Source organism: Triturus cristatus, chromosome 2_1, assembly GCF_964204655.1.
Source record: "Triturus cristatus chromosome 2_1, aTriCri1.1, whole genome shotgun sequence".
Classification (NCBI taxonomy): Eukaryota; Metazoa; Chordata; class Amphibia; order Caudata; family Salamandridae; genus Triturus; species Triturus cristatus.
Window position 1 is genome coordinate 564,451,545 of NC_140581.1, and position 24,805 is coordinate 564,476,349.

A 24,805-nucleotide genomic window follows, 5' to 3' on the forward strand; every position below is an offset into this window, starting at 1 on the left:
GAAAGCTTTCATGTTGCAATAAAATCCACTCAACTGCTTCAAGACCTTCCTCATGAAGAATATAAATATATACAGCTGCAACATCAAAAGTACATAACCAGTAGGACTCCAAATTAGTGTCCTTCAGGTCAGTGAGTCTATTAAAAAAATCAGTTGTATCCCGGATGAATGAGCAGCATGATTGTACAAGCGGTTGAAGAAAATTATCCAGATATTTCCCTATGAGTTCATAAATAGATCCACAACTAGAAACAACTGGTCTGAACGGAGGGTCTTGTGGATTCTTGTGAATTTTAGGGAGCATATGAAGATGTGGCTTTCCTGGATGTGTTGGCAACAGGAATCTCTGAGTGTGTTCAGTAATTCTACCGTAGTTCATGGCTCTGTCTAGAATACTTGAAAATGTTGTCCTTTGCAGAGCCTGAAGCACTTCCCTGAGGTGGCACAGGTGGTCCTCCCAGCTAGAACTGAAGACCACAATGCCGTCCAGATATGCAGAATTGAAGTTCTCCAACCCTACTAGTACTTGTTTGGTCAACCTCTGGAAGGTGGCAGGGGTGTTCTTCAACCTAGTGAGCATCATGCAGACCTGGAAGAGCCATTCAGGAGTAGAGAATCCAGACTTTTCTTTGGCCCCTTCAGTTGAGGTAATCTGCCAGTACCCAGACTTTAAGTCAAATTTGCTGTGGAACTTGTCAGCTCCCAACAATCTATAAGCTCACCAGCTCTGGGGCTGGAGTATGCATCAGTCCTGGTGTGGCACCGGATGCAGCAGCGTTTGGGACCAAGACCACTGTGCTGGCCCAAGGACAGTTGGAGGGCTCTATCACCCCTTATGCCAACGTCTTAGATACCTCTAGGAAGTCTTTCAAGCATTTGTTTTCCTAAGGAAGTGGATCAGCACATCCTTCTATGGCAGCCTAAGTAAAGGCTTTGCCACCAGGAAAACTTTTGGTATCCACTGTCTACAGTAGCCAAACATTCCCAGAAACATTCTGACTTCTTTCTGTGTGTGAGGTGGATTCATGTCAAGGATTGCTTCAACTCTGGTGACACCTTTCTAGATCCCTTCTCAATTTCGTGTCTTAGATATTCAACTTCTTTCTGACCGTACTGCAGTTTACTTGGTGACACCTTATGTCCATATATGTCTATTTTCAGCCAGGTGATTCAATAGTGCAAAGGTTTCTTGTTTACAAGCTTCGCGTGTCTCCGAGGTCACCAATATATTGCATGAGTACTGATCTGTAGGGCATCTATAATGACTGTAGATTCCTTTTCAAGATCTGATTAAAGGTTGATGGACTCTCTTTATAACCTTTTGCGACTCAGCACCATGCTAAAACTCTCTGTTGGAAAATAATTGAAAACATTAATTGGCTAGCTTCATGCAATGTCACTGAGAAGAAAGCCTGGCAAAGATAAATGACAGTAAACCATTCTGTAGTACAAGGAAGTTGGAATAGCATCACGGCTGGATTCGGTATGATAGGACAACATGGACAATGCATTATTTCCCATTGGGTTCTGAAAATCCATGATCAGAGAGTTGCATGTACTCTGGGGTCAGATGGTTTGGTGGTGTTCTTGGAAACATTGCATTTGCCTTCATGGTAATCTAGACTGTTTCCACTCCTTAATTAGGGTTCACAATTTCTTTCAAGTTGGCAGGTAATTTTTCAATTGTCATTAATGGGAACAATCCTATAGCTGTCTTTAGTTGAGCCATTTTAAACTCCACATCTTCATCATCAGTCTGGAACTCCATGCCATCCTATGTGCAATAGATTGTACAATTTAAACTTGCACAAAAAATGTCTCTCTAGTAGTTTTACTGGGCTTTTGTCAAAAACAACAAATTGGTGATTTTCTTCAAATAAACCTATTTTTACTGGGAAAAACTTGAAACACCTACAACTTGGATCTTCTTTATTTCCAGAGAGGGGTAGGTCTGGGACTTCCACAGTCCTAACAGTGAATCTGGTAGCACCAGTCTCTATAACAAATGATACGGGGTGACCATTCACCTCACCTTCAATGAATGGACTACTCTGGTCTACCTCTAAGATTGTGCCAAGCACGCAATCTTCCTCCCCCCTCAGGCACCATCATTAAGATGTATCAGAGCCTGAGACATCATTATCGAAAACAGGAAATTGCCGAAAGGCATTCTGATTTGCTTTCGGGAATTGTTGGAAAGTATTTTGATTTGCATTTTGAAAAGGGTTTGCATTTGGTTTTGGCATCTGGTTCAAATGAAATCATGGGTTTCCTATATTCTGTGGGACCATTTGAGCTTGAGGGAATTGCACCATGGGAACTTGCTTTTGCATTGGCACTTGCATCTGTTGTACTGGCATATTTTGCATCTGCACTCCTTTCATCATTTGCACATTTCCATTTCCATTATCAGGATTAACTCTATACTCCCTAGATACTATTCCAATTCCCGACCCTGTGTCAGATGTGACAAGGAGTCATTTTCTTCAATGCGGCAACCTCCATTCCTGAAACTGGTTCAATAGGAACACCTCTGCCTCTACCTTGTGAAACACAAAAACCACCTGGATTTCCATGAAAACCTGATTGTGGACCAACAACACCTTCATGCCACCTTGATTTCACGCAAAAGAAGGATTCTGAAAACCTTTCTGAGCAAATTTTGTCTGAGCCAACATACATTTCTCAAGTGATTTATTCTGCCAGCAGATTACACTTTTGTTTATATGTGAACTGATCTCTGGTCTTAATCTTAAAGCAAATTGAGATACAAAAATTCCCATGTCTTTCTCCTCAGGGTATTCTCTTCTACTGTGCTGCTGAAACACCTCCAACAGCTGCTGATAATACTCAATAACTGATTTTTTAGGTTCCTGTGTTGTTCAATTAATTTCAACGAATCAATAAATTTCAGAGGCACTCTGTCATTCAAAAAGCTAATCTCTGCTTCATTTTTCTTCATAACTAGAGGAGATGGTGCATCAGTGTGTGCATCTCTCGCTGTCTCTTCGCGTGGTCATTCTACAGTATTCTTACACTCAGCCCCCAAATAACTTGGTGCCACAACATCAAAGAACTAATTCAAATCAATCCACAATACCCTGGAAATGTTCCCAAATCTATCAACTTGTCTGTACCACTGCACTGGTTTGTTCCATAATTTTAGAAAATTGTTCATAAAAGCTGAAATATCACCTCTGCCTCAAGGAACATGGACATCCACTCCTCCCGCCATTTCTCTCAGTGAATAAGCTAAAGCTCCTTCCTCATCTTGTTCCATACTTTCATTTCCTAATTCACGCTGTTTCTTTTTCTTTTGCTTTTCATGCTTTCTTGCCCCTTTGTTCTCTAATTTTTCAAAATCACTCTATTCGATAATACATTTTATTAATTTGGTAATGTGTAACCGCATTGTTTTGAATTGCATCATCATCCAATTGTACCCTGTAACTTTTCTACAAAGGAGAACTTTTGGAAAGATCAACCTCATATTTCTGAGCAAATTCAGTTAACCTCTCATGCATTACTACTGCTCGTCTTGCTTCACTATACTCTCTGTCTTTTAATTAGGCCTGGGCGGTAAATTCCGTTCCGCTTGCGGAATTTGGGTAATTTCGCGTTTCGCGGAGAACGCGGAATTGTCCAAAATTCTGCGTTCCGCGGCTTCGTGAAATTGCTTGATGGCTTTCTCAAAATGCGTGTTCGCGAGATATTTCCCCGTGAGCACGCAATCAGCGATTGTGAACAGGAAAAAGTAATTCAGCGTATTTGCGGAATTTCTGCGTGTTTGCAGACATTTTTTATCGTTTCGCGGAGCTTTGCGTAGCGCGACTACGCAAATTAAGAGATTAGTCAGTTTTCTTTTTCTTTCTTTTTTCAAATTAGTCAAATAACCAAGTAAGTTTACAGAAGTCTTGTAAAAAGGTTTGGTTAGAACAAATAATCAAATAGTGGATCAAGTGCGTTCCATAAACAAAATAAAACCCCATTCTAAAGATCAGCACAGGAATTAGTAAAACTCATGAATAGTTCAAATTCAAGGAACGATAATGAGATTAATAGAGCCTGAAGCTCAAAGTCAAATTTTAAGCTGCAGAAATTCCAATAAAGTGTAGTTCAAGAAACTCAGCTGAGTCTCAGTGATATGAGAAAATGATCATACAGTTGCAGTCGCAATCACAAACAAAGGATCAAAAAGTAAGGACGAACAGGAGCAGCAGTAGCTACAACTGGCAGCCTAGGACAAAGGAATAGGAGAAAAAGCTACACACTAACTAGGAACACATACTAATATAAAAGTCATGAATACATGCTGAAAACATTGTAGCAGGCTTCTGCCTCTATGGACCAATCGACTGTCAGCACTTGCTGATGAGCAGGTTCAGCTTTTCTTTTCCTTCAAAATAACATGCAGCTTGTAAATGTATATCATGAGATAGCTACAGATATTCTTGCGTATTTGAGTTCTGGAAACATAAACCTCGGTTCCCATAGGCATTCGAACACCAGTCGGCCTTCTAAAATTTAAAATATTTCACTGGGAGAACAATGAACGATACTGAATAGAAGAGAAATCAATTTACAAAGTCAATGTTAGGTAATGCATTTCATTTAGCACAAACAAGAACTTTTGTTTAAAATGTTCCACTATTCTATTCAAACATTATGTGAGACATGAGAAAATAGGAAGACCTTGATATTTACAAATATAATGTTGCTTATGAAAAAAGAATACATTTGCTAAACGGAAACATTCTGCAGTTATGATGAGTATTTCTGAGCGTTTCACTTTAAGGTCAAGCGTTCTAAATTACGCTGTGCATATTTCAGCAATATTAGGTTCACTTTTAGTTAAAGGAAACTTACTTCTTAGGGTTTTCTAAGGCCTATACTGATAGCTATGATTTTATATTACAGTAGCACATTTTAAATCCATGTAATTTCAGGTTTGAATTTTACATTAATCATTGCACATTTAGCTGTTAACTAAATATAATTTGCATTTTAATTATTGGATCCTATCAATATCAAACCAAATTTAGATCCAGTGCTCTTAGCTTTTGTCCTGATGCATGGCCTATTTGTAATCCAAACTGGGCATTTGCAAATATCCAACCTCCATACTGCACCCCCTACATTTACTAGCCTGCACTGCCAATGTATCTCCTGAATCACAGTTCAAATGTCTTTGAGGGAATAATATCCAACATACTCAATTTTTTATCTTCACCAAAATGCTTTTGATAAATATCTGGCCCATTTACTTTCACCAAAATGCATTTGAAAAAAATCTGGTCTATTTATTTTTATGAAAATGTATGTGATGAATATTTAGCCAACAAGTATTTTGGATACCCATACTTTCTCAGGGCCAAATATTTCCCTGTTGTTGACATTTATGTTGTAATTCCTTCTTAAAAATCATAAATCATTTCATTTGTTAAAACCACATAGATTTCCAAAACATCCAAACTTTTCATAGTAGGCATATAAATATAAAAGCCCCACTGACTTGCAAGATACACTGTTATTCTCCAATATTATCTAATTCCATCCAAATCCAAGGCATTTCCTCCAATCATTATATATAATCTCTGTGAAAAGTTAGTTTGATGTATGAGTGGAGCGTTAACCCTTCTCCAGCAACAGCAACAATCCCTGTCAGGATGAACCACAAAAGTCACTAAATTAACCTTTGCCAGCTTGGCACAAAAGCAATCAGGTTTTGCTTAGAGGCAATGTGTAACGTATTCATGCACCAAACAAACAGTAATAAAGTGAAAACACAGCACAAAAAAATCCCACATCAATTTACAAAAATAAAGTAGATTTTAAAATAAATAATTTGACACAAAAACAACAAAACTCCAATCAGTGTAACCAGAGTTACGAATTTTTAAAGTGTAAGAAAAAAACTAGCGCTTAAGGGATCAAAGCGCCAACCATGGGCATCAAGTCATGCGACACCGGGTTAAAGTCATAAAATATTGCTGACGGCTGAGGGCAACTATGACAACACAACCAAGGGTCAAAAACTGGAGGGGCATCACTTGGGGGTTAGGACTCACTCAGGATAGGTCCAGGTGTCGGTTCAAGATGGCTGGAGCCTTTTCTGTCCCTGAGGCTCTGATCAGGAGGCCAGCCAACATGGACTTGGAGTCACTCTGGTAGCCCAGGGTCTAGGGTACAAGCAGTGGAACAGGGTGCAAGCAGCATGGCAGCCCTCTTATGGTTCAAGGCAGGCTCCAGGCTTCAAAGCAGTCCTTTCAGGTACAGCAAAGCAGTCTTGCAGAGTACACAGCAGGCCACAGCATCAGTCAGTCCCCTGAGTGTCCTTCTGCAGGTCCAGAAAGTAAATTTAAGAGTGGGTCTGAGGGTCCTATTTTCATATCTGGTACATTCTTTGAACAAGGAGAAGCTTCTAGAGAAATCCCCGTGAAGTTTTTGAAGTCTCCTGCTTCCCCTGCCCTGGGACTTGGCTATCTGCAAGAACAATGCAATGGTGTCAAGTCCTTTGTGTGAAGGCAGGGCACCGCCTATTCAGTCGCAAGTGGGGCTGTACCCAGCTCCGGCCCTCCCCATCCTGCCAGTAATGGCCCACCCAGGTAAACCTAATCCCTCTATTGTTTGGCTGTCTGGGAAATATAAACAAAGTCCAACTGCCAACCACACCCAGTGATGTGACCCAAGTACAGGCTGCAGCCAACAAATAGGGCAGGAAAAAGCCAACTTTCAAAATTGTAACTTAAAATGTGACTTTCTCATTAAAGAAGGTTTTTGATTAAAATGTCTCTGACACTAAACTTGAATTGTCCACTTGATCACAATCAAACGTTAGCACGTATTAAATGTAATTGGGCAACCCAATGTTATCTCAGGAGTTTTTCACTACCAGGACATGTAAAACTTGAAATTATATGCCCAACTTTTTAAATATAAGGCACCCTGCCCTCTGGGCCACCAAGGGCCTACATCAGGGGTGCCTTATATGCAATAAAAGGGGCGGTTTAAGTCTTGGGAAGGGAGTTATATTGCTAATCAAATTGACAGTGTAGAATTGCATTCAGGCTGCATTTGCAGACCTGGGACACAATTTAAGGAGCTACTTGAGTGGGTGGTAAAATAAGTGCTACAGGCCCACTAGTAGTATTTAATTTTTCAGGCCCTGGGCATGTGGTATGCCCCTCTACTATGGACTTATAAGTACATTAAATATGTCATTCAGGTGTAAGCCAATTTTACCATGTATTAGGAAGTGAGAACAAACACTTTAGCACTGGTAAGCAGTGCTAAAGTACACAGAGTCTTAAGGCCAACAACAATAAATTCAGCAAAAAATAGGAGCGGTGAAAGCAAAATGTTTGGGAGTGACTCTGCAGAGAGAGCCAAGTCCAACACAACCCCCCTCCAGTGAAATACCATGGGAAAATAATCATTATCTTGATCGGCTTCCCTGCTTAGGCAATAGAACATTGACAATGGGCCTCTACTGCAGAGGCTTTTGCCAGTTCTACCCCCCCTTCAAATTCAGTTGGATGCCTCTGTCTACACTATCCTGAGCCACTGAACTGACCCATGGGGAACCCTTCTCCTCATCTGTGGGCCCATCTGTGTAGCACCTAATTGTTAACTTGTCCACAGATGCATCCTAGTAGGCAGACAGTACCACCATAGCCAACAAAGTGATGTGCCTCATTCCACCCCTTGGATCAAACTTCTGTCCTCAACCAAAGGAAAACTCTGCCTATAGGGACAGCAACCAACAGAAGCCACTGACATCTGTCAGTGGCAAGAGCCAGGCCCCATGCCATCCGGTGATCTCTGACCTATGAGATTTCTCAGAGTGGAGGGCAACCGCCCCGGGTATTAGGTACCCTTCTTTCACTCTTCTTTCCAGCAGCCCAGGGGGTGGTAGCCTGAGATTGGTCACTCAGCCAGGGGTCTGTACTCTGAGGGTGAGCAAGGGTCAGGGGTGTGTCCTTCCTCCACCTACCTCTCTATCTGGGGCTCTGTACCCTCTGTTGGGAGCGCAACACCAACATGCCTGAGCTTCCATAATATACTGGGTGCTGACCCTCCTAGCTCTTCCATCACTCATCCTTGAGAATACAGTCACTTGTCATCTGCTGTCTAATTTTGACCCTCCACTGGGTCACCTTCCCACCCAACTCCAGTGATACCAGAGACATGGGGTGGAAAAAGTCCTGCCCCTGGGCCTAAGTCACCCTACATAGCTGACCAGTGTACTGCTCTGGGGAAACCAGACTTTCCACTACTATGGTCTGGTTGGCCCCGATGTTCCTCAGAGTAGAGACAGGGACCCCATTCACCTTGACCTGGTGAAAGTGATGATTCCCACCCTCAGGGATCACAAGTCTACCCTCTGAGTTCACCTCCCAACTAAGGGAGATTAAGGAAATATCTACCTCCTGCCCCTGAGGACTGCATATCCTTATGGCTATATTGGCCACTCTTGCAGCGGTCCCACTAGTGGGTGGTTTCTTTGGACAGACAGTGTCCTTACTTGTGTCCTAGCTGAGAACAATCAAAGCATCGGGGTTGGAAATGGGGTGGCCGGGACCTGTGTCCACCAGAACCCCCTCTTTGTTTTTCAGAAGGGACATGGGAACCTTTTCCCCCACCTTACTCTGGGACTTTTTGGATCTTCCTTGACCTCTCCCTCATTCTGCTGGGGGGAACATGAACCACCTTTCTTGGGGTCACTCACAGGTACCGTCTTGTGGAACCTGGTGCTGAGTCAGCAGTCTGCCTTCTTAGGAAGCTCCCTGGGGTCACTATCTACAAGGTGTTGGTGCAGCTCTATAAAACAAAGACTGAATGTGTCCTCCTTAGCAATCTGATTGTACAACCCCTTGTAATCATTCACTTCACTGCCTTTCACCCAAGCATCCAGTGCACCACATGGGGGGTTAGGACTGATCAGGCTGGGTCCAGGTGAGGGTTCCAGATGGCTGGAGTCTTTTCTGTTGGTGAGGCTCTCATCATGAGGCCAGTCAACTAGTTGTCGGAGTTATTCTGGTAGTCCTGGGTTCAAGCAGTGGAACAGGACTCAAGCAGCATGCAGGCCCGTGAGGGTTCACAGCAGCCTCCAGTCAGCAAAACAGTTCTTCCAGGTGCAGCAAAGCCGTCTTGTAGAGTACACAACAATCTATAGCAGCAGGCAGTCTTCTGAGAATCCTCCTGCAGGTCCAGAAAGTGAACTGAAGAGTGGATCTCAGGATCCTATTTTTATACCTAGTACCTTCTTTAACGTAGGAAATGTGTCTAGAGAATTTGCTTTGAAGTTCTTGAAGTTTCCTGTTTCCCCTGCCCTGACTCCTGGCTGCCTGCATGAGCAATGGAATGGTGACAAATCTTTAGTGTGAAGGCAGGGAACAGCCTATTCAGTTGCAATTGGAGCTCTGCCCACCTCCAGCCATCCTCATCCTGCCAGTGATGGCCCATCCAGCCACACCTAATCCCTCTTTTGTGTGGCTGTCTGGGAACAATAAACAAAGTCCAATTGCCAACTACACTGAGTCATGTGACCCAGGAACAGGCTGCAGGCACCAATTTGTTAGGGCAGGAAAATGCCAACTTTCTAAAACTGCATTTTGAAAATTCTAACTTAAAATCCAACTTTACCATTAAAGAGGGTTTTAAATTACAAATTCACACACACCAAACATGAAATGTTCACCTGTTACAAATCAAATGTTAGCACTTATTAAATGTAATAGGGCAACCCAATGTCATCTTGTGGGAGAGGTAGTCCTCACAGTAGTTTTTCACTTACAGGACATGTAAACCTTAAAAGCACATTTCAAAACTTTTAATTACAATGCACCCTGCCCTATGGGCTACCAAGTGCCTACCTTAGGGGTGATGTATATACAATAAAAGGAGGAATTTAAGTCTTGGCAAGGGGGTTATATTGCCAAGTTGTGAGAAATCAGGACCTGTTTGCAGTGTCCCCCACATTTCCCCCCCCATTTTGACCACTATATGCCAGTTTTGTGACTCTGACTGTGCCCTGGGCTCTGCTAACCAGACCCAGGGCCTATGCTCAGTGTAAAAAGTACATGGTAATTTGGTATAAAAACAATTGGCAATGACAGACTCCTGTAAATCCCTAGTATATAATAAGGCAAGGGAAATTCAAACTACATATAAGGCAGGGAGGTTTAGATGCCAGTAGACTTCCTGCACTGGAGTGTACGCTTCTCTGGTACCTGTAGGCTGCTTTTAAATTGAAATTATATGCAAATTTGACTTTGGATTTAAAGGTACTTACAAAGTATTAAAGTACCTTATTGTTACATATGTCACCCCCAAGGTCTGCCTCGGGGGTAGGGTGCCTTTCTAACTGTAAGCAGGGGCATTACAAAATATTTGTTATAAACCCTGGTGAAGGAAAAATTGCCAATTCCATTTTTCCTATCGTAGTGAATGGCTCCATAGGCTTACATTGTAATATTTTATTGAAATATAAATAAGAGCAGGCTAAAAATATACTTCAAGGTATTAAATTAATAGTTGAGTTAAATCCAATAACTTGCCATTGTTAGATTAATAGTAACTATTACAGAAAATATGTTTTTTAACTTTCTTTTCAGTTAGACAAATCCAGGTTTACAGTGCCCTCTCCTGATTGGTCAGTTTTCCCTGAGGGAGCCAGAGCTGATTGATGAGGTATGAAATATACTGTCAGAGTAGACAATGGATTTCCTGTGGGTGGGGAAATTTGGCTGCAGAAACCAAAAAGCTAGATAGGGGTTGGGGAGCCAAACTGGTCTTTTAAGGGAGAATGACACTTTAGGACAACACAGGCTGACCCCACATACCTCACCTCCCAGCCGCAGAGGAACCTCAGTAATTAGATTAAGGAGAAGGGAGGAAGGAGAGTGCTAGTAAAACTTAGCTCCACCAGTAGGTTGGCTGAGCCTGATCCAGCTCTTTTGGAAAGATTTCCTCCATGTTGGATTTTGAAAGAATGGTGCTTTCTGGGCCAAGAATGTGCCACAACTGGGTGGCACCCTGCATCCCATTGGTTCGGGGTGCCCTCCTGCTTGACATCCAGAAACTGTGAAAAAATATGGGAGAGCTGCATGGCTCCTCAGTTCTGCTGCCTGAAAGGACAAGAAGATGGACTGACCTGCTGACTCCCGGGCCAGCACCAAGAGGACTGCACTCACCAGAACTGCACATGCTGTACAGTGTGAGACTCAGCACCAGAAGGACTTTGCCTGACTCTGAATGTCTAAGGAGTAGACTCCCTGCAAGCTACAGGTTGATAGAGCACACCTGCATTATTTCTACCAAGTGTCCCCATCCTGGAGTGCGTCCAGTGGACTTTCAAGGAATTGGCCAGGTGCACTGTGGGAATTGTAGTCCAAACATCCCAAGGACCATCTAGGAGATTCCTCACCCTTGGATTTGTGTTTTGGAAACTTTGAGCCCTCACGAGGAACTTCAGGAAGACGTTTCAGAAGTTTGGAAAAGTGTGGAGCAACTTTTGGAAAAAGCTCCATAAGGTGACCGACCCAACGTCGAGAGTCAGTCCAGCTACCTTCAACTGCAACCCAGCCTGGATTTCAGGTTCATTCTGCTAAAAACTCCAATGCTCCAGACTTCCAGGATTTGACTGGGGCCTCAGAGAAGGTCAAGCCAGCAAATTTGCACCGAATCCAGCCTGAGAATGTGTCTTGCTCGACGTCAAGGGAAAAAGCTCCAAGAAAAGTATGAAGGTAAAATCCCTCTTAGTTTATCCAACCAGGACTCCATCACAGTTGGCTTCAAACTTTGACTTTGTCTTGGTCAAGCATGACCAGTTATATGTTTTTAAGCACTAGAAAGTGTTTATTTAAAAAAATATATATTTCCAGTTCCCTACATTGGATTTTTGTTGTTTTGGTGTCTATTTGTTCATGAAAATATAATCTATTTCTATAAATTGGAATTAGATTTGTATTTGTGCTGTGTCTTACTTATTCAATGTATTGGTGTTTTTCAATGCTTAGATGGGTTCTAAGTTACGCCTGCCTGTCCGTTGCTAGTTACCAAGGGTTGAGCAATGGATTAATTTATTGAGACCCGAACTGTATGTGTTTGTGGCCTTCTTACTACTGGTAAATCACTACTTATCACTACTAATAGTCCACTTTCAAACACAAGTCAAATTGGGAGTTTAAAATTGCATGTTTTAAAGGGCTACTTAAGTGGGTGGGACAATACGTGCTACAGGCCCACTGGAAGAATTTAAATTAGAGGCCCTGGGTATATGGTATATCACTTTACCAGGGATTTATAAGTAAATATGCCAGTCAGGTGTAAGCCAGTTTTACCATGCTTTAGGGAGTGAGTACAAGCATTCTGCTCTTGCACCTGGCTCTCTTCATCCATAAGAAGATTTTGTAAAGCTATTGTTCTTTTTCTGATGGTCCAATTACTGAGGAGCCCTCAGGAAGTGAACCTCTTCTAATGCACTCTGAAGGAACTCTTTCAGCCTTTTCTGATCTCACCATGAGCCTTCTAACAGACCTCCTTAAAGCAGTAAAGTCAGGCTCTCCATTGACCCTGCCCCTCTCCATATCTTGCATCAAGGGTCTGATAGTATTGTCCCACTCTGGTGGATCTGCTGAATCTCCCCTTTATCAGTGGACAGGTCCCTGTCAGGACTGCCGTAGCGCCAATCCAAAGATGGCGCCTTGAACAACATGCATGCGCGGAGGAGTCAGGCAGTAACAAAAGCCTGGCTTCCCCCGGAAGTAGCGCTTTGCGTTCGTTTGTTACTGAAGCCCCAAGTTCCGAAGCTTTCCTGCATCCCGCTTGGAATCTCTGTGTTCGAAGTCCTTTCAACTCCCGTGACAGCCGTCACGATCGTCCAGAATCCTGAATATCCTGGATAGGATAGTTCCGTGGTAGATTCTCTTACACGAGGTAAGGATTTCCGTTGTTGTGTTCGGTATCGTGGGAGAGGGTCTTTCTCTGCCGCCTGGATCTGCGTTCCCCTGGGTGTGAACTCAGCGTCCCGAGTGGTAGGTCAGGCTGGTGTTCTCCACGTTGTACGGCACGAATGGTTTCCTTGCTTCCCAGAGTCTCGTAGTCATCCGGTATTCTGCCTTGTGACCCCTCACCGCGACCCCACTGTAATTACACCGGAATGAACTCATTCTCCTGAACTCCGGTAACAATTAAAGGTCGCCTTGCCTCGTTCCTTCTGCTGCATCTTGGATTCCCATCAGCCTCCAAATACAGCGTCTTCTCTCAGCGACTCAACTGTGATTACACCGGAATGAACTCACTCTCCTGATCTCCGGTAACAAGTTATGGTCGCCTTTTTCTTTCTTTATTTTCCTGCACTGTATAACCCCACTCACCCTTCAGAAGGTTTTGTCTGTGGCCCGACGCATCCCTGAGTGGACAGTTCCACGCTTAAGAGGAGGAAATCTAGGTGAGCTTACACTTACATTAAGTTAGTGGTAGAGTGCTCTCTGCTGGGTTGATATATACATGTCCTTAGGGCACTCTCCTTGTTCTTACAGCTTCTGGAACATCTCGAACATCTCTTTCTCATTACTCTGCTGTTCAAGACCAGAAGGAGGGAAATATAAGGTATAGCACAGGTCTGGGAGAGTGGGATAGGAAGTCGCTGTTTTCTGTGTCAGCTAACCACGCCTTCTTTATTTTAGCCACTCCAACGTGCAAAGATTGAAGATAGAGACAGCGTCTGGAGCTCATTCCCTTGTTTCTTCCCTTGTTTTGTTTCCCCTCTTTCCCTGGTCATCCCCGTAGTATAGAGTCTGATATGCTTGGGTGGTGATTGGGGGAAGTCGAGGAATTATCATCAGTTCCTGGGCACCTCTGCAGAAACTCCCGGTAAGACTTTCCAGAGTCCTTGAATCCGGACAGTCCCCTCCCGAAGTAAGCGTGTGGTGGTGAAGCCCCTCTTTAAAATGTCTGTGTTAGATTACCTCTGCCTGAGTAGCTCTTTGTTACCTGGTCCTTCACAGCTCCGGGGAATGCATATTAATAAACATCTCTATGCCTTCCTTGAGTCCAACGAAGACCTCCACCCCACACAAATGGGGTTTAGGTGACAGCATAGCAGATAATCAGCTTTAATGGCTGTGGTCGAGGAACTTAGATCCTTGCTGGACAAAGAAGGTTCAGCAGCCATTATCCTACTAGAACTGAGTGTGGCCTGCGGTTTGATAGATCGTGACTCACTCATCCACAGGATATCAAAAGTGGGTGTTGTCTGATGTGCCTTGAATTGGCTCTCTTCTTTCTTGCAGAATAGAACATTTCAGGTGCTTTATCATTTCTGGTACTCTCACAGTCTTCCCCCCAGCTGTTGGTTGCCTGAACACCACTCTTTTTCAGCATTATCAAAGCATCAAAGCATTTGTATAGTGCACTACTCACCCGGAGGGTCTCAAGGCGCTTGGGGAGGGGGGTCTGCTACTGCTCGAACAGCCAGGTCTTGAGCTGCTTCCTGAAGGCGAGGTGGTCTTGGGTCTGGCTGAGGTGGGTCGGGAGGGCGTTCCAGGTCTTGGCAGCCAGGTAGGAGAAGGACCTTCCTCCTGTGGTGGCTCTTCGGATGCGGGGGACGGCGGCGAGGGCGTTGCTGGTCGATCGAAGCTGGCGTGTTGGAGTGTAGAAGTTGAGGCGGCTGTTGAGGTATCTTGGGCCTTGGTCATGTAGGGCTTTGTGTGCGTGGGTGAGGAGACGGAAGGTAATTCTCTTGTTGACCGGGAGCCAGTGAAGGTCTCTCAGGTGTCCGGAGATGTGGCTGTGTCGGGGATGTCAAGGATGAGTCTTGCTGAGGCGTTCTGGATACGCTGGAGTCTCTTCTGGAGTTTGGCAGTGGTTCCGGCATAGAGGGAGTTGCCGTAGTCCAGTCGGCTGGTGACGAGGGCCTGGGTAACCGTCTTCCTGGTCTCGGTGGGGATCCACCAGAAGATCTTACGTAGCATGCGCAGGATGTTGAAGCACGATGAGGAGACGGCGTTGACTTGTCTGGTCATGGAGAGGGAGGAGTCCAGGATGAAGCCCAGGTTGCGTGCGTGGTCTGTTGGTTTGGGTGCGCTGCCCAGGGCAGGGGGCCACCAGGAGTCGTCCCAGGCGGAGGGCGTGGAGCCCAGGATGAGGACCTCCGTCTTGTCCGAGTTCAGCTTCAGGCGGCTGTTCATCATCCACTCGGCTACGTCTGTCATCCCTTCGTGTAGGTTGGCTCTGGCGGTGGCGGTGGCGGGGTCGTTGGTGAGGGAGAGGATCAGCTGCGTGTCGTCGGCGTAGGAGATGATGTTGAGGATGTGTTGGCGTGCGATGGCCGCAAGGGGGCTCATGTAGACATTGAAGAGGGTGGGGCTGAGTGAGGAGCATTGAGGAACGCTGCAGATTACTTTGGTGGCTTCTGATCTGAACGAGGGGAGGCGGACTCTCTGTGTCCTTCCGGCGAGGAAGGAGATGATCCATTCTAGTGCCTTCTCATGGATTCCGACGTTGTAGAGGCGCTGCGCTAGGGTGCGGTGGCAGACAGTGTCGAATGCCGCGGAGAGGTCCAGGAGGATGAGGGCCGCTGTTTCCCCGTTGTCGAGCAGGGCTCGGATGTCATCAGTGGCTGCAATGAGGGCAGTCTCGGTGCTGTGGTTGGCCCGGAAGCCAGACTGCGAGCGGTCGAGGGATCCATTTGTCTCGAGGAAGGCGGCCAGCTGCTTGTTGACGGTCTTCTCGATGACTTTGGCCAGAATCGGGAGGAGCGAGATGGGGCGGTAGTTTTTGAGTTCGGTGGGGTCCGCTGATGGTTTCTTCAGTAGTGCGCTGAGTTCGGCGTGCTTCCAGCTCTCCGGGAAGGAAGCGGTGTCGAAGGAGGTGTTGATGATGTCCCGCAGGTGGGGTGCGATGACAGCGTCAGCCTTGTTGAAGACGTGGTACGGGCAGGGGTCGGTTGGAGATCCGGAGTGGATGGAGTTCATCGTGCGTCGGGTCTCTTCGGTGTTGATCGGGGTCCAGGCGCGGAGGGTGGTGGTGGGGGGTGCAGGTTCGGTTGTGGGGTGCGTTGGCTGTGTGATGAAGCTGTTGTGTATGTCTGCGATCTTGTCGTGGAAGTAGGAGGCGAGGGAGTTGCAGAGGTCTTGTGATGGGGTGATGTCGTTGTTTCCGGCGTTGGGGTTGGAGAGCTCTTTGACGATGTTGAAGAGTTCCTTGCTGTTGTGTGCGTTGTTGTCCAGTCGTTCCGTGAATGTGGTTTTCTTGGTGGTGCGGATCAGTTGGTGGTGTTTTTGATTGGCGAGCTTGAGGGCGGTCATGTTGTCTGGTGTTGGGTCTCTGCGCCAGGCTCTCTCGAGGGCTCGGCAGTTCTTCTTGGAGCTCTTGAGTTCGTCGGTGAACCATGGTGCTTTCTTGCTGCCGGGTCTGCTAGGCGGGGTCCTCAGAGGGGCGAGGCCGTCTGCGCAGTTGCTGATCCACTTCGTGAGGTTGTTGGCGGCCTGGCTGGGGTTCGCTGAGCTGGCGGGGGGGTCCTGGCTCAGGGATGCGGCGAGCTGGTTGGCTGTGATCTTGTTCCAGCTTCTGCGTGCAACCTGTTGCTGGTGGTGGTGGATCGTGTTCTTTCTGAAGCTGAAGTGGACGCAGCTGTGGTCCGTCCAGTGGATTCCGGTGGCGTGGCTGAAGGCGATGTCCTTGCTGGATGAGAAGACGGGGTCGAGTGTGTGTCCGGTGTAGTGGGTGGGGGTGGTCACCAGCTGCTTGAGACCGAGGTTGGCGAGGTTGTCCAGCAGGGTGGTTGTGTTGCGGTCGTTGTTGTTCTCCAGGTGGAAATTGAGGTCCCCGAGGAGGATGTAGTCAGTGGAGGGGAGGGCGTGCGGGCTGATGAAGTCGGCGATGTCTTTGCTGAATTGTGTGCGTGGTCCCGGGGTCTGTAGAGGAGGGTGCCTCTGAGGGTGGTCTTGGGGTCGTAGTGGATCTGGAAGTGCAGGTGCTCGGCGGCTGTGAGGGTGTCGTCGGTGTTGGTCGTGATGCGGATGGTGTTCTTGTGGACGATGGCGATGCCTCCTCCCGTCTGATTGACCGTCCGGGATGGCGATGTCGGGCGCTGAGGAGGCGTTCATCCAGGTTTCTGTGAGGAAGGCGACGTCTGGTGATGTTGTGTCGATCAGGTTCCAGAGTTGGACGGTGTGTCTGTGGACGGAGCGAGTGTTGAGTAGGATGCACTTCAGGTGGTTGCTGTTGGTGCTCGGCTTGGTGGGTGTAGTGCAGGTCCGGATGCAGGAGAAGTTGCAGGAGTGGCAGCTGAAGGGTCCGTGGGTGCGTCTCGGGGTGGCTTGGTGGCATCCAGGGGTCCGTCCGGTGTTGAGTGCGTTGAGTTTGGTGGCGTCGTAGGTCCGGCGGGTGGGCTGGTGTCTGCGGGGGCCAGGGGTCCGGGCACTGGGCGTGGGCCAGGCGCGGACGGGCGCAGACGGGCTTGCCTTTGGCGCGCCTTCGGCGCACAATCGGCGTGCCTGCTGCGCGTCAACGCTGCGCGTGTGCGCGGTCACCATTTATGGCAAAGTGGGAGGGAGGGAGGAGCAGCTGGGAGGCGGGAGCGGGGAGGGCACAGATGAAAAGGGGGCGTGGCCGCTCTCACGGCGGCGGGAAGCGGGGAGCGGGGCGGGTGGGCACAGGGGGCAACTGCAGGGAAAACACACAGAGAGTGGGACAACAAGCTACAGTAGACCAGAAGGGGAACAAAAAATCACCACAGAAACAGAGTAAACACAGGAGACCACACAGAGCAACGGCGGGGGGCGGGGTCAGCAGGCAGGCTCAGCGAGGATGGGGGCAGTGCAGGCGGGAGGCACATGCTACAGCAGGCGGCCGTGCGGTGCGGGGGTGTCCTGAGAACAGGTCACCCCCTTACTTTGTATCCGTGGCTGAAATTGTTGGCTCTTTTGTCTGTCACTGGTCTCCTATGATGATGACACCCACCTGGTGATATCTATTTCTCCCGATCCCAGTTCCAACCATCTCAGTCTAGCCCCTTGTCTCAAGGAAGTGGCCAGATTGATGGCTAACTGTAAATTTAAGCGCAATGAAGCTAAGACTGAGGTTATGTTATTGGGAAATAACTTCAGTAAGAAAATAACATTTCCTGTGCCTACTTGTCTGGCAAGACTCCACAGCACCACAGTGGTGATAAAAAGCCTTGGAATGTAGCTAGATGCCAGTCTTACCATGGAGCACCAAGCTAAATAACTTGCGGCCAATTGCTTTGATGTTCTGAGACTGCTAAGAAATGTTTTAAACCTTCTTCCTTCCTTAGCTAGGGGACTAATTGTCCAGGCTCTCATCTCCCGTCTCGATTATGGAAATGCCCACCTCGTTATGTGACAAGGAGGCTACAGATCACAAAGAATGCTGCCCCTCAGCTTCTTATGAATCTCCCTAGACATCCACATCCACATAAAGGGCTTTGAAGGATCTACACTGGCTCCCAGTTGAGCAGGGGGTTAAATTTAAGGCCTCATGTATCTTGCAAAGATCACTCCACAAGAGAGGTCCTGCTCTGCTGAGATCGCTAGCTTCTCCTTATATTCCAGAAAGGTCACTCAGTTCTTCCTAAGCTCACCTACTACAGGTCTCACAGTTTAGTAGATCTTTTTGGGGTGGTAGTTAATTTTCCCATCAGGACCCCAAACTTTGAATACTCTCCCCCTTAAATTACACCAGCTGTCCAACAAGCTCTCCGTTTGTAAGGTCTTGAACACATGGCTTTATAGTAATTCGTTCCTGCTGGTGAGCTGGCAACAATGATGAATGTTCCAGCACTGGGAGGCATTCTGGCAGCTATGCGCTTTACAAGACTCACTAAAAAAGGACTTTAGCATTGGTCAGCAGTGGTCAAGTGCACAGAGTCCTAAGGCCAGCGAAAACAAATTCTGCATAAAATAGGAGGAGTGAGGGCAAAATTTGGGGGGTCAACCTGTAGAGAGGGCCAAGTCCAACAAACGTGTAACATTATTGTCAGTACAATAAGATATCTATTTGCCACAATTTATAGTTTCTATCAAATATACTTATCTTACTCTGCTTTCGATCAATACAGTGTATATACCCAAAACTACCATTTTTGGGCGATTCCTTATAATTTCCTAATAAGTAGATAACATCAAAGTTTGCCACAGATATGTGTACTTGATGTCACATTTAACCTTACTCTATCCTTGCAAATTGTAACTTCATTTACTTTGACCAATAATCAAAGTCTTTATTTACCTTAGGCCTCATTTTGATACCCAAGATTCATCCTCAGTAGTAACAAGGAAATTGTATAATCATGCATTTATCAAATATATTTTGGTGAAAATAAAGAGTGTGCTTGATTATTTCCTGCTCAAAGACATTGGAGCAATGCCCTGTTTCTTCTTGCCTTTACATTTATTTACCAGGAGTTAGATCTGCCAAAAGTGTCAAAACACGTAAATCAAGAGAAGATTAGGAAACTGAAAAATTGCATTCTAAGAATGGAATTGCTGCAGCAGGTGTTTTTTTTTCAAAGTGCTCTATTGAGGATTTTTAGAGCTTTACTGGATGCAATGTTATTATGAATGCATTTACATATTAGTATTCCTAGCATTGCACGGGACTTACAATTAACAAAACTTTGATTTTATAGGATTGCACAATTGCCACATGTCATTGGATGTGATCATGGAACTTGTGTTCCTATATGCCAGCATTTATCTTTTTAGAAATAGAACCAATACTTATTCACGAAACATCCAAGTGGTCTGTGATGCCTCCAGTGTAATCAAAGGAATTGTGGCAAGCTTCCCAGGTAGAAACCATGATTACTTTATGTTTAGGCACATGGGATTTACACAAACCTTACAGCAGATTCTGTATCTGACCTGTGCTCCATCACGGTCAGCCATAACATGCACCTAGGTACCACCCGAATGCACCCAGATGACAGCAGTTGGCGATAAATGCTTTCTGGAACTATTTTCACATTTAAGGTTTAAACTTTCATAACCCTGGTTTCCGTTATTAGATTGTTGTCATTTTGGTGTCATTGTATTTATTCAAAATTAATCTATTTTTCTAAAATGGTGGGTTTTTTCTTGTGTTGTTTTGACTTTTTTTAATGTTTTGATACTCTATAGATACTTTACACATTGCCACTAAGTTAAGCCTCTGTCCAGTGCCATTGCTACCAGGAGGCTGAGCTCAGGTTAATTTAGTGACTTTAGGGTTCACTCTGACAAGAGTTGTGGTCAGTACTTCAACTAAAACTCCAATTTCTGGTGGTTTTCCACAAACCCGGCAGGTCTCCCGAACACCATGCATCTTACCGTCCCATCTCTCTTCTCAACGTCGAGGCCAAGGTTCTGGCCAAGGCACTTGCTAATCACCTCCGTCCCCATGTCTCGTCTATTGTTCATCCGGACCAGGCCGGGTTTATGCTCCAGCGGGCGACCCGCCATAATATTCGTAGAGCCCATATAGCAATCGCGGCAGCCGGGAGTTTGGGGGTACGCGTGGCCTTATTGCTTGCGGATATGGATCAAGCTTTTGATTCACTGAGCTGGGAGTATTCATTTGCCCTCCTACGCAGATTGAATCTAGGACCTCGCTTCCTCTCCTATCTGACTTTACTTTACACGGACATCACAGCGTCTGTGCACGTGGCGGGTTCTGTCTCGTCGATCTTTCCCATTGGTCGAGGCACCAGGCAGGGGTGCCCCCTGTCACCATATTTGTTCGCCCTGGCAATGGAGCCTCTGGCTGCATGGGTGCGTATTGATGCCCAAGTGGCTGGGCTTGAATGGGCCAATGGACTGTCGGATCGTATAGCCTTATATGCGGACGATGTGCTGTTCTTTCTTACTCAGCTGGATAGGACTGGCCCGCGGTTGCTGCGCATCATGCAGGTGTTTGGGGAGACTACTGGCCTTTATATGAATGAGCGAAAGTCTACCCTGTGGGTCTTGGGTGGAGGGGCTGACCCCAGTGCCTGGGCCTCTGCGGAGCAGGTGGTGCAAGGGGGGCTGAAATATTTGGGTGTGTTCCTCTCAGACACGCGGTCGATGGCCTGGGAAAGGAACTTGGTACTGGTGTGGAACAGGGTGCGTGACGATCTTAGAGTCTGGTGCCACATGCCACTAGCTATATATGGTCGCTCGGCATCCCTATCCTATTTCCTCGGGTTGGTTCCGCCAGTTTAATGCGGCCTTGGGCCAGTTTCTCTCAGGCGGGGGGGTAGTTAGGGTGGCTCTCCGTACTTGCTTTAAATCCACGTACTGTGGGGGACTCGCTACTTCTGACATTCTTTCGTACTATATGGCCTCACACCTGTTGGTTCTCAATGAATGGTGGTATGGCGATAGGTCGGCTCCGGCGTATAGCTTGGAGCGCCGTTTGATGGGTGATCACTCACTACATACGCTCCTCTATTCTGCGCCCTTGCGGCGTTCTCTGCCGAGTGTGACACAGCTGGTGTTTCAAGATTGGGATGCGATTGGGATCTCCACCCTAGGGGATGTCATGAGGGGACCCATCCTGAAATCATTTCAGGGCTTGCAGAAGGACTTTCAAATACTGCGTACACAATTTTTTTAATATTTGCAATTCCAGCATGCTCTCTCCCATAGCTTGGTGGGCATGGAGGAGTTGGCCGACTTCAGTCCGTTAGAGGCAAAAGTTTTCATGGGGAACCTGCAAGACCATAACATATCTAAAATTTACCAGTCCCTGGTTACACACTGCTCCCCATCTTTACAGCGTCTCGCGGTGCATGGGAGGAGGATGTGGACTCCCTTGAGGAGGAGGACTGGAGAGAGGCCCTGGCCTCCCCACGAGGGGCGGCTATTGCTATGAGCCTTCGACTCATCCAGTTTAAATACCTCCATAGGGTATATTTTACTAGAGTTAGACTGTACAGGGCTGGTCTGGTGACATCCCCGAAATTCCTCCGCTGCTTGCATGAAGAGGTTACTCTGCTGCATACTATATGGGATTGTTCTGCACTAACTAGGTTTTGGCGGGGTGCACTGGCATGCCTCTCAGAGATTCTGGGTTGGGATCTCCCTCTGTCTCCTAAATTCGTGCTCATGCATGTTATGGATGATATAGTGGGCAACCTGATGCTCCTGGTCTTTACACTTGCCAAGCGCGACATTGCGAGGGCTTGGAAGGCGACGGCCGCACCCTCCGTCTCAGTGTGGAAGGCAGGACTGGATTTCTGTATGGGCCTTGAGGCCCCCATTTTTATAGCACGGGGATGCCCGTGTAAACATTATAAAATCTGGAAGCGCTGGGCGGATTACAGGGGATTGGAATTGGAGCCCATTCCAGCGCAGGGATTGTGTGGGTTGTAGTCTTCTCCTCCCTTGTCTTGGGGGGGGCTGTATTATACGTGTACTGGGCGGCATGGTGTCTCTTGGACATTTTTCATTGCGAGGGTAGAACTGTAGCTCCGATCATACTTGCTGATCTTGCTGGGTTGACTGTGCGATGGAGTGTGGGGTGGGGGGTGTTATCTGTTTTTTTGTTTAATTCTGTTGTATTTTATATGCATGTCCCTTCATTATTCCTTTTTCGTTATTACATGAGAAAACTGTCAAAGTCAAGATATGGTTCACTGATGCTACGGAAGCCTCTGGGTTACAGAGCTCCGCTGTACGTACATTTGACAAATAACATTTTTTTTTTTTTTTAAAGCTCCTATTTCTTACAGTATAAAACAGAATTCAGAGCAAAAAAAGGGAACCCAAAAAAATAAATTAACTTTGTCGATGCTGATCTATATATACATAGATGTTACGCAAAAAAAGAAGTACTAATGTTTGGTAGATTTTAGACAGTGTTTTACCTGCACACATTGCTATGTTAGCACAAGCATGTTAGACGTTAAACGCCATCTTGCCACTTTGCTGCTTCTGCACACAACACTACAGGTAGCTGTTATTATAAGTAAAACTGCTTGCTTGCTTTTTCTTCACATGAGAACGGTCTGTTTTTCACATCCCTAGACGTGCACCGCGACCTTAGTCTGAACACTGTGTGCAGAAACCGTCAAGGTCAAATAACAATGTTTGCTGTTGAATTCAGGTTGATCGGCCCTCGCCCTAGACACAACAAGCACACAGCTGCAAATATTTGAAACTCGGGTGCCTTTAATATTGCATTGCATACACGATGTTGGCACTCTTGGAGAAAACCTTTCCGGACACAGAGAGCAGTGCTGATCCTGTGATGTGATTTACCTAAGCTGATCTTTGAGGTATGGGGTTCCCCGTTCAACCCTAGAGACCTTCTATTATTAGAAAAATAGCTTATTAGCCAGGGGAGGGTGGAACACAAGGTATTACAGGACCTGTTTCCACTATCATTATAATATGATTTCCCCCTGTGTTTTCTATGGAATTGTAACAATGCTGATGGTTTTATTTCTGATCATTTGTTTGCTTATGTTAGCCAAAGTACTGCATCTTAGAGCACGTAGTTAAAATAAACATTTTAAACTTTTCCGTGTCTCTGATTACTCACGTTGTAGACTGATATGAGAATAACAACGAAAAGGTGTTCTTGATTCCCACCATTCCTGAGAGTATTCTAAGTCACTTGTTCTGGGTTGTCTAATAATCGGTAGCTTTGATATGGTACGGAGAATGAATGAGACACTGATGCTAGTCGGATAGGGGTTCTAGGTACTGAGGTGAGTTTTTTGGTACACCACAATTCACTGAGGTCCTGGTTTCCTGCGCATAGTTCTGTGCATGAGCAGAATCCCCGCAACATGGCGCACCTAACGTTTTGGTCCTATGATTGAGACGCCTTAGTAGTGCTTATATTTGTCCACAACACCCTCACTCTTGTTTCCGGGTGACGGGAGTGACGGTTTAAACCTACCTATCTAGTTGGATTATAGGTTCTTCAAACTTGACAATTAAAAAGGTTTCCTTTTGAATTACTGCCCCTTTATGTTCTATGGTTTGATATAGATTGTTTTTATTCTCTGCGTCCGTATGGCTGAGGTTGCTACTGCAGCGCATAGTCGCGCACCTCTCCGGCGTAATTTGACGCAGTTCAGGGTGCCAGACGATGGAATGTCGATTATCTTTTAGTAAGTGCCGATGCATCGTATCTCTATGAGCTTTTTTACTCTTGGGTTACTTTTCCGGGAGTGAATGCGTATGATAAGACGTTCCACTCGTACACTCCTACGGCAGTTCCAGCGAATTACACGCCATAGGGCACACAGGAAATTCCGATTTCCGCTTGGCAGCATCGTATTTGGTTCAATGGCGCCCTCCCCCACACCATAACTCCGGTTTGGTTAGGTCCCTTGTCTATTCCTGGGGCCACTAGGCAAGTTTTGGCCAGGTTCACTCCTCATCCACGATATTTGCAAGCCCCACTGGATGACTTACGTCAACTCCATACTGCCTTGATAGCGGTGGATAGGGCTTTAGTGCAATACGTCTCTCACAATGTCCAGGTGGGGGCACCTGGGGTTGCGACGCAGCCAGTTGGACCGGCCAGGATCACTATTAGTCCCGTCATGGTTAATTCGGTAATGGGCAAGCGCCCCCAGAATAAGGACGATATGCCTTATTGGCTTGCTGAGAAATTTGACCAGCTGGAAGCTGTTATTCCAAATTCTACTCCTGTGGAAAAACACAGGATCCTTCTGTAGGAGAGTAGGGTCTGCTATCCTATGGTCACCCCAAATTTTTGCTTTTTGCTTCACTGGTTTTTGACATATTGAGGCTGTGGGCCTGCTAATCAGACCCCCAGCCTGCTGTTCTCTCTAACTAAA